Source organism: Neofelis nebulosa, chromosome 6 (assembly GCF_028018385.1).
Source record: "Neofelis nebulosa isolate mNeoNeb1 chromosome 6, mNeoNeb1.pri, whole genome shotgun sequence".
Taxonomy (NCBI): Eukaryota; Metazoa; Chordata; class Mammalia; order Carnivora; family Felidae; genus Neofelis; species Neofelis nebulosa.
The window spans coordinates 134,749,980-134,766,763 of record NC_080787.1 but is presented as its reverse complement, the minus strand read 5'-3'; positions in this window follow the sequence as shown (position 1 = coordinate 134,766,763).

Sequence of the window (16,784 nt, the reverse complement as noted above, 5' to 3'; positions counted from 1 at the left end):
CAAGAGTCAGATGCTCAACCAACTGAGACACCCAGGCACCCCTAAATTATTGTTCTGACAAGAGAATATTTGCATGTTTGATATTTTCTGATATTTTTTATAAGTTCTCCTCTCAATGTCCAATTGGCAAAGAAAAGTTAAGTGGATATCATCTCTGACAGTAATGTTAGTAATAGACTCCCAAGCGAGGATGGACCAGGTTGTGACTAAAAATCTCAAGGACAGAAGAATCTTTGTATACTTATGAAGAATGCAGGGTAGGAACCTCCACTGCTTATCAAGGAAGGGAACTTCACAGAATAAGGTTGAGAAATTATGTATTCATTCACTCACCAAATAATTATGGAACAACAATTACCTGTCAGGTATTATTCTAGGCACCCCATGGAGCTTACATTCAAGAGGGGACAGAGAAAGAATAAAAAATAAATATGCAAAGTATGTGTATGTTAAAAAAAGTGATAAACACTTTGGGAAAAAAGCCAAAAGGTGGAGAAGGGTTAGTTGTGCATTTTAAAACATAGATATCAAGGTAGGTCTATTTGAGAACATGATATTTTTGTAAGGAATTAAAGGAGCTAAAGGCATTGGCCAGGGTTGTGTGTGGGAAAGAGAGCAACAGGCAGGGTGATAAGCTACTGCAAAAATAGAACTGTAGGCACATGCCTGACACCTTCAAAGAATAGACCGGGGTGGCTGTTGTTAGTGGCTACAGTGGGGTGAGGGAGGGACAGATTAATCAGAAGTGAGGTCAAGAAGGATAACAAGGGGGCCAGGGCCCAGTTTTTATGGCACTCTCTGGAGCTTTATAGGCTATTATAAGGACTAGGCTTTTGTTCTTCGTGAGATGGGGAGTCTTTGGAGGGTTTTGAAGAAAGTGACATAATTTTTAAAAAGCCTTTTTGTTATGAAAAGTTTTTAAAAGTATTTTTTAATGTTTATTTTTTGAGAAAGAGAACAGTGTGAGTGGAGGAGGGGCAGAGAAAGAAGGAGACACAGAATCCAAAGCAGGGTCCAGGCTGTTAGCACAGAGCCTGATGTGAGGCTTGAAATCATGAACTGCGAGATCATGACCTGGGCCAAAGTTGGACATTTAACCAACTGAGCCACCCAGGCACCCCTATTATGGAAAGTTTTAAAGACACAAGGGAAGAGAGGAGCATATCAAACCCCTGAGCACTCACCACCAAGCTGTAATAACCACTAACATTCTGCCATCTTTGTTTTAATTATCTTTCTTTATTATTTTTAACTTAATCATGAAATGCACAAATCTCAAAAGCAAAGTCTGATGCGGTGGGAAAAATATATACATCTGTGTAGCCAACACCCAGATAAAGATATAAAACATTTCTATTACCCTTGAAAGTTCCTTTGTGCTCCTTTCCAGTCAAATCCATTCAGCCAGAAAGGAAACCACTATTCAAGTGTCTATCATATAGATAGTTTCTCTTTTTTTTTAATATGAAATTTATTATCAAATTGGTTTCCATACAACACCCAGTGCTCATCCCAAAAGGTGCCCTCCTCAATACCCGTCACCCACCCTCCCCTCCCTCCCACCCCCCATCAACCCTCAGTGTGTTCTTAGTTTTTTTTTTCAATATATGAAGTTTATTGTCAAATTGGTTTCCATACAACACCCAGTGCTCATCCAAAAAGGTGCCCTCCTCAATAACCATCACCCCCCCCCTCCCACCCCCCATCAACCCTCAGTTTGTTCTCAGTTTTTAAGAGTCTCTTATGCTTTGGCTCTCTCCCTCTCTAACCTCTTTTTTTTTTTCTTCCCCTCCCCCATGGATTTCTGTTAAGTTTCTCAGGATCCACATAAGAGTGAAAACATATGGTATCTGTCTTTCTCTGTATGGCTTATTTCACTTAGCATAACACTTCCAGTTCCATCCACGTTGGTACAAAAGGCCATATTTCATTCTTTCTCATTGCCACGTAGTATTCCATTGTGTATATAAACCACAATTTCTTTATCCATTCATCAGGTGATGGACATTTAGGCTCTTTCCACAATTTGGCTATTGTTGAGAGTGCTGCTATAAACATTGGGGTACAAGTGTCCCTATGCATCAGCACTCCTGTATCCCTTGGGTAAATTCCTAGCAGTGCTATTGCTGGGTCATAGGGTAGGTCTATTTTTAATTTTTTGAGGAACCTCCACACTGTTTTCCAGAGTGGCTGCACCAATTTGCATTCCCACCAACAGTGCAAGAGGGTTCCCGTTTCTCCACATCCTCTCCAGCATCTATAGTCCCCTGACTTGTTCATTTTGGCCACTCTGACTGGTGTGAGGTGATATCTGAGTGTGGTTTGGATTTGTATTTCCCTGATGAGAAGCGATGTTGAGCATCTTTTCATGTGCCTGTTGGCCATCTGGATGTCTTCTTTAGAGAAGTGTCTATTCATGTTTTCTGCCCATTTCTTCACTGGATTATTTGTTTTTCGGGTGTGGAGTTTGGTGAACTCTTTATAGACTTTGGATACTAGCCCTTTGTCCGATATGTCATTTGCAAATATCTTTTCCCATTGGTTTCCTTTTAGATAGTCTCTCTTAATCCTCTGTCTGCTTTTCCCAGACTATGCACCTGTCTTCAGAAATGAAAATATTGAATATTGTCACCCTTAGCTTATGTACGATGACTTTATCCACCACTGGAATTTTTGAATCCACCTTTTCCCCCCAAATCTTTATAAGAGTGCACATATATATATATATATATATATATATAGTTTAAATCTCCCCTCCACACACATCCTTCTACCACATATGGAATTGCTCAACTGGATGAGACATTCAGACAGAAAGGAAATGAGGACCAAGCACTAAGCCATGGGGTGCTCTCCTTTAGTGCATGACAAAAACGGGATAAAAAGCTTATTAAATTGTCCCAGAAGACAGACAGTGAATATTAGGAAAGAAGGAAGCTTCCCCTTAATCTTTGTTGGTGGAGGCAAACCAGTCTGCAGAAAAGTGGCTTTAGTCCCCATGTTTGGGCCACTAACTTGATCCCTGTTGAGAAAGTCTGGGGAAGTTCTATGGTATTCCTCCTACACAGAACTCTCTTGTCCCCAAAGACCAGGCTGTAGAAAGTTTGGGGGAAGGAAGGCCTTTATCTCAGTGTGTAGATGTTCTCTTGAGAATACTGCTTACTGTGTAATATAATTCTGAGAAGATAATAAGGCAATTCCTGTTGACAAACTTCTGGGACACGGTTTATTTCTTACAGTTCTAAAACCCTAACTCCCTATAAAAGAAAACAGTTACTTAATTTGTGGTTATTTAAAAAGGGAGTATTTCTGCTAGATTTTGCCCAAGAATTCCCCTAACTCCAGTAGGTACCTGATGACTTTTCTGTTCCTGCTTCTAGTCCTCTGTGAGGTCCAAGGACACCACCTGCTGTTGATGTTCCTAAACTATTTTAATAGTCTAAGAAAGCCTCTTTAAAAAAACAAAACAAAACAAAACAAAACAAAAAACTTAGGTTACTTGAATTAGCGTTCTGTTGCTGGCCTTCAAAGGATCCTAACTAAGACAAGGAAAAACGTTTCTGATTATGACAGATGATGAAATTTGTTGTAAGACTGTCTGCTCTATACCTGGCTCCTACTTCCAGATTCCAGTCTTCATCTTTCGAACTATCCCTAAATCCACCACTTAAGTGACACCACATTATGTGAAATAGAAATCACATATCTGGATATCGTCTTCTAATTTCCTTTTGCAAGGGCACATATTTAGCTCAAATGGCTACCTTTAAGGCTTCTTTAGTGTTCGAAACTTGGTTATTAAATGTGGAGAACCTTTTAAAAAAACACCAAAACTTTGGATTTGTTTTCTACTTGTAACAATACAATTTTAATAGGCCATAGTCACAATGCAATATCTGGCAAAAGTTCTATTACATGATTGAAACTCAATTTCAAGGGTTTTAAACTATTTAAAATAATTGCTACATTTCCTAAATATAGGAAAACTTTAATAATTCAGATTACTTAAAGTATCCTTTTGTGTTATACAAAAGGCTTTTTATTTGTTTTAAATACAGTGTTGTTACAAAATAGCACAGACTAAAAATCAATAGTGTTCATAAATAGAAGTAGTAGCTGGAACTACTTTAATGAACTCATTTATTTGTTCAACATAGCTTTTCAGTGACCACTCTGTGCAAACTGCTGAGCTAGAACTAAGATTACATTAATTATAACTACCTTAGATTTTCTGCTATTTAGTAATTGAATATAGCTTGCTATAGATTATACCTTTCCCTTAAATCTTGTTTATAATTTTCAAGAATCTGCTATTGAATGTAGTACTAATACAGCTCATTAATTTAGTAACCAATAAAATAGTAGACATTGGAAAGCGTTAGAGATCTAAATGAAGTCTCCCTGGGGTGCAGTTCTGTTTACAAGAGTCTGAACTTTACACTAAGTTTTAAATCCTTGATTTCAGGCTGAAAGGAGACTGAGAGGATAATATGAAGAATTTGAATGAGAAAAATTAATGGGCAAGAAAGAGTGTATGACATGGAATAATGAAAAGTCAAAAAAAAAAAAAAGGAACCAGATTCACATATAGCAAGCAATGGATTATTATACAAATAAAATGGGAAACTTCAAACTATGCACTGTTCTAAATATTATCAAGATTTATAAGATCGGGGAGTCTGGGTATAGAAACTCCATCATTTTAATATTTTTTATTATGCTCAATTCTTGCCTGAAAAACAGTTTTGAAATATGAAAATATTTCAGCCAATATCATGTAAACAAAGTGCAACCTGTGTGAGTTTGGTGATACTTGCAAGGTAACATAAAAACAAAATCAATCTCACCCAGTTGGTAACTTTGTTTGAATGTTTGAATAAAACAGAAATTCAATAAACAGCCTGAATACAATATTATCACCAGAGTATTCTAAAGGTTTTCTCATTTATAAAGGAATTTTTTTTAAGGCAGAGCTAAATTATAAGATCCCAAACCAAATATACAGTCTGAGTTATTCAGTCAAAAAAACTCGTCATCTTATTAGACAGGAAGTTATTTAAAGGCAAGGATCTCTCTGTCCTTAGCAACTCCCTAAAAACACATGATATCATTTGTTCTTGAAGTCATACACCCAGTTCCTAGTGATTTCTACCTTATTTTCCAAATGGGATTAAGTGGTTTTCAAATCCATTCTGAAATTCTTTAACAAAAAGCTCTTACCATTTCCTAGGATTCTAAATCAATTTTTTTCTTCCACTTAAAAAGTTTGGAAACCATTTATTAATAAGATAGCAATTCTATTTCTCTCAGTATTTAAAAGATTATTGATAGTAGTTCCGTATTTCCGTCTATTTATTCTTAATTCCTCCAGATAAGATTTATGTTTCTATGGAGATCCAGTTGTTCCCTTATCTCTTTCTTCATCTTTTCTTTAAGCAGTTTACTGTAAACTTTATGGTTTGAACTGAATATTTGTGACTCCCACTCCCGACCCCCCCCCCCCACCAAAATTAATATCTTGAAATCCTAACCCCCAAAATGATAATATTAGAAGGTTGGGTCTTTGGGAGATGATTAGGTTATAGGGGTGAAGCTCTCACGAATGGGTTTAGTGCCTTTTTAAAGGGATTCCAGAGAGCTCTCTTGCCGTCTTTCCACCAGGGGAGGATACAATGAGAAGTTGACAGTCTACAACTCAGAAGACAATCCACCAGAACTTGACTGATCTTGACTGATCCCTTGATCTCAAGCTTCCAGCCTCCAGAACTGTGAGAAATACATTTCAGTTGTTTATGAATCACCCGGTTTGTGGGTTTTTTGTTATTGCGGCCCAAAGTAGGAGACTTTTCAGTGTGAAAATCTTTCTTCTACTAAATTAAGGGGGAAGAAAAGAGGTAGCTAGTGCCATCATTTTGGCCTATTAATTATGGTGGGTACTATAAAGCCCTATGAAAAGCCTTCTTCAGGACCAAAAGACATTCCCCAGCAGCTGGGAGTGCTGTTAGCTGACAACATTCCCCAGGGATTGCTCTCTGTTGGAAAACACTTCCCCCAGTTTTTCTGAGGCAGCCTGCAGCCCATGCCAGGTCAATGAGGGGGTATGAAGACAGCAGTCTCTTTGCCCCAGCTGACAACCCAGCAGACTGCCACCTTAGAGAGTTTCCTGTGAAGTCAGCTCATGCCTTTATTGACATGGAATCCTAAACGAAATTTTCCCTCTGCCCAATCCTGCTTCCTTCCATTCTCCAGCAGGTGTCGAGTTCAAGATTATTCGCTGATTCAAGCCAGTTTTAACTTCCATCTCAGAGACTGCTTTCCCAGGAATCCAGTCAACAACAGTGATTTTTCTAAAGAAGAGTAATCTCTTTCTTGACATGTGCTGGCTGGTGGCTCAGAGCCTGCTTGGGATTCTCTTTCCCTCTCTCTCTCCTTTCCCTGCTTGTACTCTGTCTCTCTTTCTTAAAATAAAATAAATAAGCTTAAAAAAAAAAACCTAAAAAAAAAAAAGAAGTCCTTGAAACAGAAAATTATTTAAATGATTCTAGAACATAGAAGAATGCGGAAAATTTTTGTTAGTTATAAATATATCTTATAAAAATATATTTCTATCAAATATAAATAAAGTATTAACAAACCAAAGCTAGTATACCAAAAGAAAACTATACCAAGTCCTAATAGGATTTCTCCTAGGTATACAAAAGATGCCTCAACTTTAAGAATCTGTTAACATAAGGGCGCCTAGGTGGTTCAGTGGGTTATGCAACTGACTTTGGCTTAGGTCATGATCTCACAGTTCGTGAGTTCAAGCCCCGCATCGGGCTCTGTGCTGACAGCTCGGAGCCTGGAGCCTGCTTCGGATTCTGTCTCCCTCTTTCTCTGCCCCTCCCTTGCTCTCTCTTGCTCTCTCTCTCAAAAATAAATAAAAACATTAAAAAAAAGAATCTGTCAACATAATTTATTACATCTATACATTAAAGGAGAAAAAAAAATCTGGATCATATCAATGGTAACAGAAAGGCATTTACAGAAATACAGCACTCCTAATAGAAATTCTAAGGATAGGGATGCCTGGGTGGCTCAGTTTGTTGAGCGTCTGACTTCGGCTCAGGTCAGGATCTCATAGTTTGTGAGTTCAAACCCCTCATGGGCTCACTGCTGTCAGCATGGAGCCCTCTTCAGATCCCCTATCCCCAACCCCCCTCCGGCCTCCTGCCCTTTCCCCACTTGCACTCTCTCTCTCAAAAATAAATAAACATTAAAAAAAAAGAAAGAAGAAATTCTAAGGATAAAAATAAACTATTTAAATATGATAAAGACCACCAAAAAGTAATAATAGATATCAAAATAATAACTAAAACACTGAAGGCTTTTACATTAAAATCAGGAACAAAACAAGGATACCCTTGTAAAGCATTATTTTAACAATGATTTTCATTAATAAGAAAAATTTTAAAAATCCATACAAAAATTAGAAAGAAAAGGTCATATTATTTTTAATTGAAAATGATAATCTTCTATACCTAGAGCATCTACTACTAAAATCAATAATTTAGTCAATATTCAGTTATAAATGGAAATTGAAAAAAACCCACAGTTACAATTGTGCCAAAGATGTAAAACATTTCAAAATAAATTTAACAGGAATTCTGTCAGATCTCCATGAAGAAAACTATAAACTTTTATTGGAATAAATGAGTTGTGCCCTAAAATATTTAAGAAAACTTAATATCATAAAAATGTGAATTCTTTCAAATTAACGCATATATGTAACGAACGTTCAATCAACATTGAAATTTTTGGACTAGTATTAAGTAATTAAATTTCATGTTAAAAAAATAAATGCTTGAATATAGGAAATTATGCACATTTAAAAATATAACTGTGGGGCACACAAAAGTGTGGAAGCACAGATCCCAGGTATAAGCAGGCAGTGTCTGTTCTCCACCTAGATACCTTTTTCTCTCAGCTCTGTTATACCCATCCCAGCTTTGGGAGGCTTTGCTGCTAAGACTTCTTTCTATATGTGTGACACTGAGAAAACTGCTTTGGGGACTGGAGCTAACTCATTCTTAAGAGAACTAGAGATACTTGGGAGTTATATGTCCCCCATGGGCTTTTGTCCTGGGTTGAGTATAAAGACTTTGCTTCCAGGCATAATTTATACTCCAAAGATTTCTGAGAAAAGAGGGAGTTTGGGACTTCCCCTGAAATTATACTCTGGGCCGGCTTCTTCCCTGTTTCTAGCCCATTATCCCTGTTTCTTAATGATTCCTCTTGGGAGTAAATCCTTAATAAACCACTTCCACCCGAATAGTTGTCTCAGGATTTGCTTCTGGGAAAATTTGACCTTAAGACACTAGTCTAAATTGGGTTACTTCAGAAAGATAAGGATTGTATCAATTATTCATGCATGCATTGTTGCACTAGTAACAATAAATATGCCTTAGTCTTTAGTTAAAACAACAGTAAAACAGGGCACCTAGCTGGCTCAGTCAGTAGAGCATACAACTCTTGATCTCGAGTTTGTGAGTTCGGGCCCTGTGTTGGGGGGGGGGGGTAGATTGTACTTAAAAATAAATAAGTAAATAAGTAAATAAATAAATAAATAAATAAATAAATAAAATACCTTTGGGTATCACTATATATGCTTTATTCGGATAGTTAAGAGAGAATTCTTAGCTGTGCCTTCTTATTCATCACATAGAGAAGTAAATATGTACATACAACCCTATTTCTCAAGTAGCACCTGATGTTATACTGCTGTACTTTTGCTTATGATTTTACATCAGAATACATCAGAATAAAGCAAGACATTCCGTACCTGGCTTCATTTGTTCCTGCTTTTAACCACATTGAAGAATCAGAATAAAGTTCAGTTTGCTTCAGCTTCCCTAACCACTTTTTAAGACAGCAATTCAAAACCACTTGTATTTTGTCATTTTTCCCATTCTTCAACATCCAATTCCATTTTCCCCCTATTATCATCAACAAATGACTTATAGCAATATCTTCTAAGTGGGAATGTCTAGAGATAGTTGTTTTTAACAAAAATTGTAAAAACTCTTATACATGCACATGTACATCTATTTCCTGATGTTTTTCTTTTGAAAAGGAGTTCAGAGATACTCTTCCTTGCCAAAGAAAACTAGTCCTCTTAGTAGATGGCATCAAAATTCAAACTCTATTCAAATATTTATGTGGAAAAGAGGTAGCCTTTTAGGTACATTGCTGTCTCAGAAAAGTAACCTCCTAGACTGTATCAAAGAAAATCCAATCAGAAAATTGTATCTCTTGGTGTTTCCATTCTCTCTTAGGTTCAAACATGAGTAATTCTTTTTTTTTTTTTATCTTGTTTTATTTTTTATTTTTAAAAATTTACATCCAAATTAGTTAGCATATAGTGCAACAATGATTCCAGGAGTAGATTCCTTAGTGTCCCTTACCCATTTAGCCCATCTTCCCTCCCACAACCCCTCCCGTAACCCTCAGTTTGTTCTCCATATTTATGAGTCTCTTCTGTTTTGTCCCCCTCCTTGTTTTTATATTATTTTTGTTTCCCTTCCCTTACATTCATCTGTTTTCTTAATCCCAATTGTGTACCAGTGGGGCAGGGATAAAGCAAGAGACATCATTGATTTACTTTGTTAACTATCCTTTGTAATGCACAATTCCTAATTAATTACATCCCATATCATCACACTATATTTTATATAACACAACTTTAAGAAAAAAATCTACTCTGTTGGATACTTTTGATGGAAAGAGAATTTTTTTTTCTGACACAATATCTACATGGTATTTTCATCCAACTTGATAAAAATATTCTTATATAGGAGACAATATTTTAAAGGGGGGAAAAAACTGAACAGATATGCTGTATGTTTACAAATCCCCTTCAGGGAAAATGAAAACCAATAAATTGAGCAACTTGCCAGCACATTTATAGACTATTTTGCAAATGAAGGAAAATGTCCTTTAATATTTTTTGCAGCCAAATACATGTACTCTGTCATGATGTTCACTTTTGAACTGATGAGTGCTGTTTATTCGGGCAGAGTCTTAATGCACGAGTCAGTGGAACATAAAGTATTGAGAAATATCTAATAAATGTTGATGTTTGTAGATGGATTCAGTGTTTAGAAAATAATTTCTTTTTAAATAAGGGATTTAGTATCTCAATTTATTTTATTGAGATAATTTACATGCAGTAAAATCACATAATCTTAGGTGTTCGGTTCAATGAGTTTTGGCAATTGCATGAACCTGTGCAATTAGCAAACCAAAGCAAAATGTAGAACATTGCAGTCACCCCAGGAATTCACCTCATTCCATTTTTCAGTCAATTTCACCTCAACAACTCCATTTTCTGACTTCCATTCCAACAGATAAATTTTGCTTTTTCTTGGCCATTCTATAAAAGAACCATCCAGTAAGTAATCTTTTGTATCAACCCCTTTTGTTCAAATCAAAGTTTTGAAAACCGTCCCTCCTGCTGTATCAGTAATCCTTTTCATTGTTCTGTAGCACTGTGTTAAATGAATGTATCAGAGTGTCCTTGTCCCATCTTCTTTTGATGGACATTTAGACCGTTTTTGGCTATTGTGAATTAAGCTGCTGTGAACATTCATGTACAAGTCTTTAGTAGACATATATTTTTGTTTCTCTTGGGTAAGCATTTAGAAGTGGGATTGTTGGGTCATGGGGTATATGTGTGTTTAAATTTTTAAGAGGGGCCACACAATTCTCCAAATAAATCGCCTTATCTTAGGACCTAGAATGAGCAGGAGTCTAAGTTAACATTTGTTTATTGTCAATCTTTTTTATTTTAGTTCCTGCGAGGGATTATTTTTTTGGCGTATTTCATGGCTTTTCTAGTAAAGGTGCCTGCTGCAGTCTACCACAGAGGCCACGGGAATTGGGGCAGAAGTTTGCACCTGCAGAGGGGATTGGAAGTGTTTGCCAGATACTAGTTCTCTCTGATGTTCTTGAAGACTTGTGTGTTTCCTTATCATTTAAAAAAATGTTTATTCATTTATGTTGAGAGAGAAAGAGAGAGATGGAATGTGAGCAGGGGAGGGGCAGAGAGAGAGAGAGAGAGAGAGAGAGAGGGAGACGGAGGGTCCAGAGCAGGCTCTGCCCTGACAGCATAGAGCCCGAAGTGGGGCTCGGGCTCACTAACGGTGAGATCATGACCTGAAGTCTGATGCTTAACAGACTGAGCCACCCAGGCACTCCTCATTTTTTTTTTCACTTCACTTTCCACTCGTCCCATGACACATGGCTGCTGTCTTCAGGGCTCACGGTACAGAAAAGCATCCTGTTCTGCTTGACTGCCTCCTAGCAGTGTTTTAATCCCTAGCATTCACACTGCATCTGTGATCCCCTGGTGGGCATTCAGACCCACCTTGGAGAAGCTGCCCATCAGTTTCCTTTTTGCTCATCCACGGCTCCACGTTCATGTCCAGTCTGTCATGTACTTCCCCAGGAGGACCTCGTGATGAGGTCTACCTCCAGCTTCACCCATTCAGATGTTCCTGGGGCAGGATTTTGTTCTCTGCCATGTTGGTCACTCTCCCCTGAGCAGACACACCCACCAGAAGGACAACGACACCCCAGAGTCAGAGGCAGCACGGAGCCAGGCAGCAGAGGGAAGCTAGCCTGTGTAGAATTGCCTCCTGGATCCAGAGTGCAGACCCACAAGCAAGTTGAAGGCCACTGGTAGCCTCCTGTCCTTGCCTGGGCGGTAGGCATGGGGGAGTAAGGATGGCCCATAAGCCTCCAAGGGGGCTTGGCTCAAACCCTGCCATCCCTTCTCCCAGAAGAAGCCAGCGAGTGGCTGAGGGCCAGGGCCTATGGTCGTTGCCTCACTGCCGATGGGGAGGGGCAACACCACCATGTTCCTCTAGCTAGGAGCGGTAACCCGAGTGGGTTTGTAAGGCAAAATGAAAAAAAATAAAAAACAATCAACAATCTAGGGAAGTGTTTGCCACCATTATGACCTGCTTAGCATTTTTCAGATGTGAAACACACCATACTAAAAGGAAAATACTAGGATCTTATTGTTCCATTGCTAATGTGCAGAGATTATAAGCAATACTTCATAAAAGACGACACAAATTGCTTAAAGGCACATGACAATTGACTAATATAGGAAATTAAAACCATTTATTTCCTTATTCATTAATCTCATTATTGAATCTCAAATAATTGAATCTCAAATAATCTCAAAATTATTCAGTGTTGTCTGTGTAGAATGAAATAGGCACTCTCATCTATTACAATCTTTTTAGAAAACAATTTGTAAATAAACATCAGACAACTTAAGAACATATAGCCTCTGTTTTACACATTTAGGACTTTAATACAGAATAATCAGAAAGACATGCAAAAATATGTGCATAAAACACTAATTAAAAAAAAAATTGTTGCGGTACCCGCTGGCCTAGTCGGTTGGGTGTCCCACTCTTGATTTTGGCTGGAGTCATGATCTCATGGTTGTGGGATTAAGCACCATGACAGGCTCCATGCTCGGCATGGAGCCTTCTTGGGATTCTCTCTCTCCCTCTCTCTGACCCTCTTCCCACCCCCTCTCAAAAACAAATAAATAAACATTAAGAAAATTGTTCTACCACTTATATCTAAAAATATCTCAAATATTCAACATTCAGGAAGCTAATTTTGCATGGTCCTTTCATGGAGCATTACACCACTGTAGGGGCCATGGACAAGGTGCCCTAAAATGGGCCGTTTTGGCACAAAGATTAATTTGATCCGAAGGCAATCAAGACCATAGGGGCTGAAGAGAAAACATTTGTCCCTCCCTTAACTACATAGAAGAATCGAAATTTGAGAGTGTTTCCAGAATAAAGGTTATTATCAGAGATAAATGGAATTGGAGTATCCAGTCTATATCACTGGACAGACCTCTCCTTACCAAACATATACTCTTTTCATCTTCTTGTGACTTGCATTCCTTCCCTTTGGAGTCCCAGATCCCTGCCTTCTTGTCCTTAGTTCAGAGTGACGAATGGTACCTCCTTTTGCCTGACTATCCTTGGAATTTCCATGTCTGTGTGGATTCCCTGATCATTTGCTGTTTGATTTTCTCCTATTAATTTGTCACATTTTGATTCTTAGTACAACTAGAAGGACCATTGAGGGAAAAGGGATTCTTGCTCCTCAACACCACCATTAAGATTATATTTACAAAAATATAATGGAAAATGTCTATAAGTAAAAAAAGGAATGATATAACATTTTGATCAATGATGTGATCTCAATTATTTAAATGTTTCTTTTTTTAACATTCTTTTTAACGTTTATTTATTTATTTTTGAGACAGAGAGAGAGACAGAGCATGAACAGGGGAGGAGCAGAGAGAGAGGGAAACACAGAATCGGAAGCAGGCTCCAGGTTCTGAGCCATCAGCCCAGAGCCCGACGCGGGGCTCGAACTCACGGACCGCGAGATCGCGAGATCGTGACCTGAGCTGAAGTCGGACGCTCAACCGACTGAGCCACCCAGGCGCCCCTTAAATGTTTCTTTAAGTACTGGAAAATATATGCCAAATGTTAACTGCATTTTTTTTTCTGGTTAATAGCATCATAGATAATATTTTTGTTCTTTTAAAATATTTTTTGTGCTTTCCAAATTGTCTTTTATAATCACAAAAAGGAAATTATGTCTATAATACATACATATTTAAAAATCTAAATGATAAGAAAAGCCCAAATTCGAATATTAATTTATCTTTAGTAAAAATATTCAGTACTGAGCTAGAAAGTTGACAGTGAAACTAGATATGAGCAAAAAGCCTAAAATTTCACCTGAGAACATTTGAAGATAAAAAAGTTAAAATGTCAAAGTAAAAACATTTCATATAAGAAAAAAAAATCAGTAAATTTACCAAGAACAGAAGAGAACTAAGTGTTTACAAATTTTTTTAAGTTTATTTATTTATCTCTTAGAACCCAACGTGGGCTTGAACTCACTGCCCTGACACCAAGGGTCACATGCTCCTCTAACTGAGCCATCCAGGTGCCCCAAGAACTGAGTTTTAACAGACTCAATAAACAGAAGCAAGCTGTCTTAGAATGCTCAGAATACAGCTCAATATGAAGTTTCTTCATAAATAATATTAATTTTTAAAATCATTTTTCCTCTGAAAATAGAATTTTTCAAGAAGCAAAGTATGCTAAATTTAAAACCCTAAAGGAAGAGTATTTTTATTGCTGTAATTAAATGTAATCAAAAAGTTGGAAATTATGCACTCAGAGGTTGAGGGCTGATTTAATACTCATGAAACAAAGCTCAGGCTGTGATTTATGAATTAAGTAATTTTGTCTAGAGATAATAGTTTCTTTTTTTTTTTTTTATAAATTTTTAAAAAACATTTATTTATTTTTGAGACAGAGAGAGAGCATGAACGGGGGAGGGTCAGAGAGAGGGAGACACAGAATCCAAAACAGGCTCCAGGCTCCGAGCTGTCAGCACAGAGCCCGACGCGGGGCTCAAACTCACAGACTGCGAGATCACGACCTGAGCCGAAGTCGGCCACTTAACCGACTGAGCCACCTAGGCGCCCCAATAATAGTTTCTTAAAAAAAAAACAAAAACAAAAACAAAAACAAAAAAACAAAAAAACTAGAGCAGTGAGAGAATTTAAGTGTATGGGAAAAAGAAATTTAAAGGCAAGTATAGATAGTGATGATCAGTTTTTCTTCCCCAACCAGCACTGTGACTGAGCCCAGTCATATTACTGTGTGAGTCCTGACTCAGTCACTCAGTAGCTGATTTCCTTGGACCAGGTTCCAAGCATTTCTGAACTTGAGTTTTTTTTTAAAATAAGTCTGTCATAAATATTGCCATTCTTTCTTTAGTTCCTTACTTTTAACTGCTTTTCAACAATATAATACAATTCAATCTTGACAATTTTGAAAAAGTGGTAGGACTGTATTTCCTTGCCTTCTTGTATCCCGGTGGGGCCACATGACAAGTCTTGGCCAGTCATTTGTGAGAAGCAGAACATCATTACCCATGCAACATACCTCAGAGCTCTCTCTGCCTCTCTTATGGCAAACAGAAAACTCATGGTAGCTGTTGCATCAGTCTAGGTCCTAAAACGCAGTCAGACTGGAGCAGAGCCCCTGGCTAACCTACAATGGACATATATCATGACAAGAAATAAATCAACTTTGTTGTTTAAAGCTGCTGCAATTCAGGAGTTGTTACCAGGGAAAAACCTAGTCTATCTTAACTGAAATCTAACTAAAATATTAAACACTAGAGCATTGTTTAAATGATTAATGATGTAACATAATTTAGAACACTGTGTAGTCATTAAGAATTTTAATGTCGGGGGCGCCTGGGTGGCTTAATCGGCTGAGGATCTGACTCTTCATTTCTGCTCATGTTAGGATCTCATGGTTCGTGGCTCAAGCCCTGCGCTGGGCTCTGTGCTGACAGTGTGGAACCTGCTTGGAATTTTCTCTCTCCTCTCTCTCTGTCCTCTCCACCAACTCCTGTGCATGCTCTCTCTCTCTATCAAAATAAATAAATAGACATTTTAAAAAAGAAAGAATTTTAATGACAGATTATGCTTTGAAGAGATGGTTAGGATATAATATTTTATTGAAAAAAATATATGGTGTGGTCTTATTTAAAAATATTTAATGCAAATTTACGTGCATGCATTTGTATAAACAAGAATCAGAATGTTTAATTTAATTTATTTATTTTTAAATTTTTTTATCTTTATTTATTCTTGAGAGAGACCGAGACAGCATGAGTGAGGGAGGGGAAGAGAGAGAGGGAGAGCGGGAATCCTAAGCAGACTCCATGCTGCCAGCACAGAGCCTGATGCAGGCCTCAAACTCAGGAAACCATGAGATCATGACCTGGAACAAAACCAAGAGCCAGACATTTAACCCACTGAGCCACCCAGGTGCCCTAAGGATTAGAATGTTTTAAACTAATATATAGCAAAATATTATACACCAAACTATTGGCCAGGATAAAAGAGTAGTGCTTCCCCAGGTGCTACTTTTCTTTCTTGTATTTCTATACTCTATTGTTTCCTACAATGGATATTTAAAACATTAATGAAATAATGAAAGTTTTTAATCAGAGAAGGAAAATGTTGAGAGTGGGCTGCAGTGAGGCAAGTACTTTCTATATAACTATAATAAAAGACTAATTTTCCCGATGCCCAGGATCCAACTAAAACTGTAATAGACATACTTCATAAAAATTTGAAGACCCTTACTCTAGGGTAAAAAGGCTGTTCCACCGACTGTTATAAACATCATAGCTTGAAATATCTTGTCTTCAGTTGAAAGACAAAGGTTTCAATTATAGAGGAAAATTCTGAACATGTGACTCCTTCCTGTGGTGACAATAAGACTTGACAAGTAGTATTTGCCCCTAGGCATTTCCTGATTTTATTTTTCTCTTTAGAAATGGCTCAAAATGGGTCTTTTAAGGAACCCTTACAGCAGACATCTGACCTCCTGTGTTGCTCTCGGTCTCCATTATGATAAGAGTTTCTGGGACTTGTCAAAGAAAATCGCCTCGGGGTGTTCATGTTGGTCACATTTTAAGGCAGCTTTCATTAAGTAATGTTTGGAAACTTCTAGCAACCCTGGGAGAGATCAGTTCAACTTCCTGAATTGTTCCAGGGCTAAGGATCTTTTGAGTTTATTTTATACCTCTGTAAACTGGGCATAAACACCTCTGTGGGACTATTGACAGGGCTAGAATTTGTTTTTGTTTTTGTTTTTTTTTGT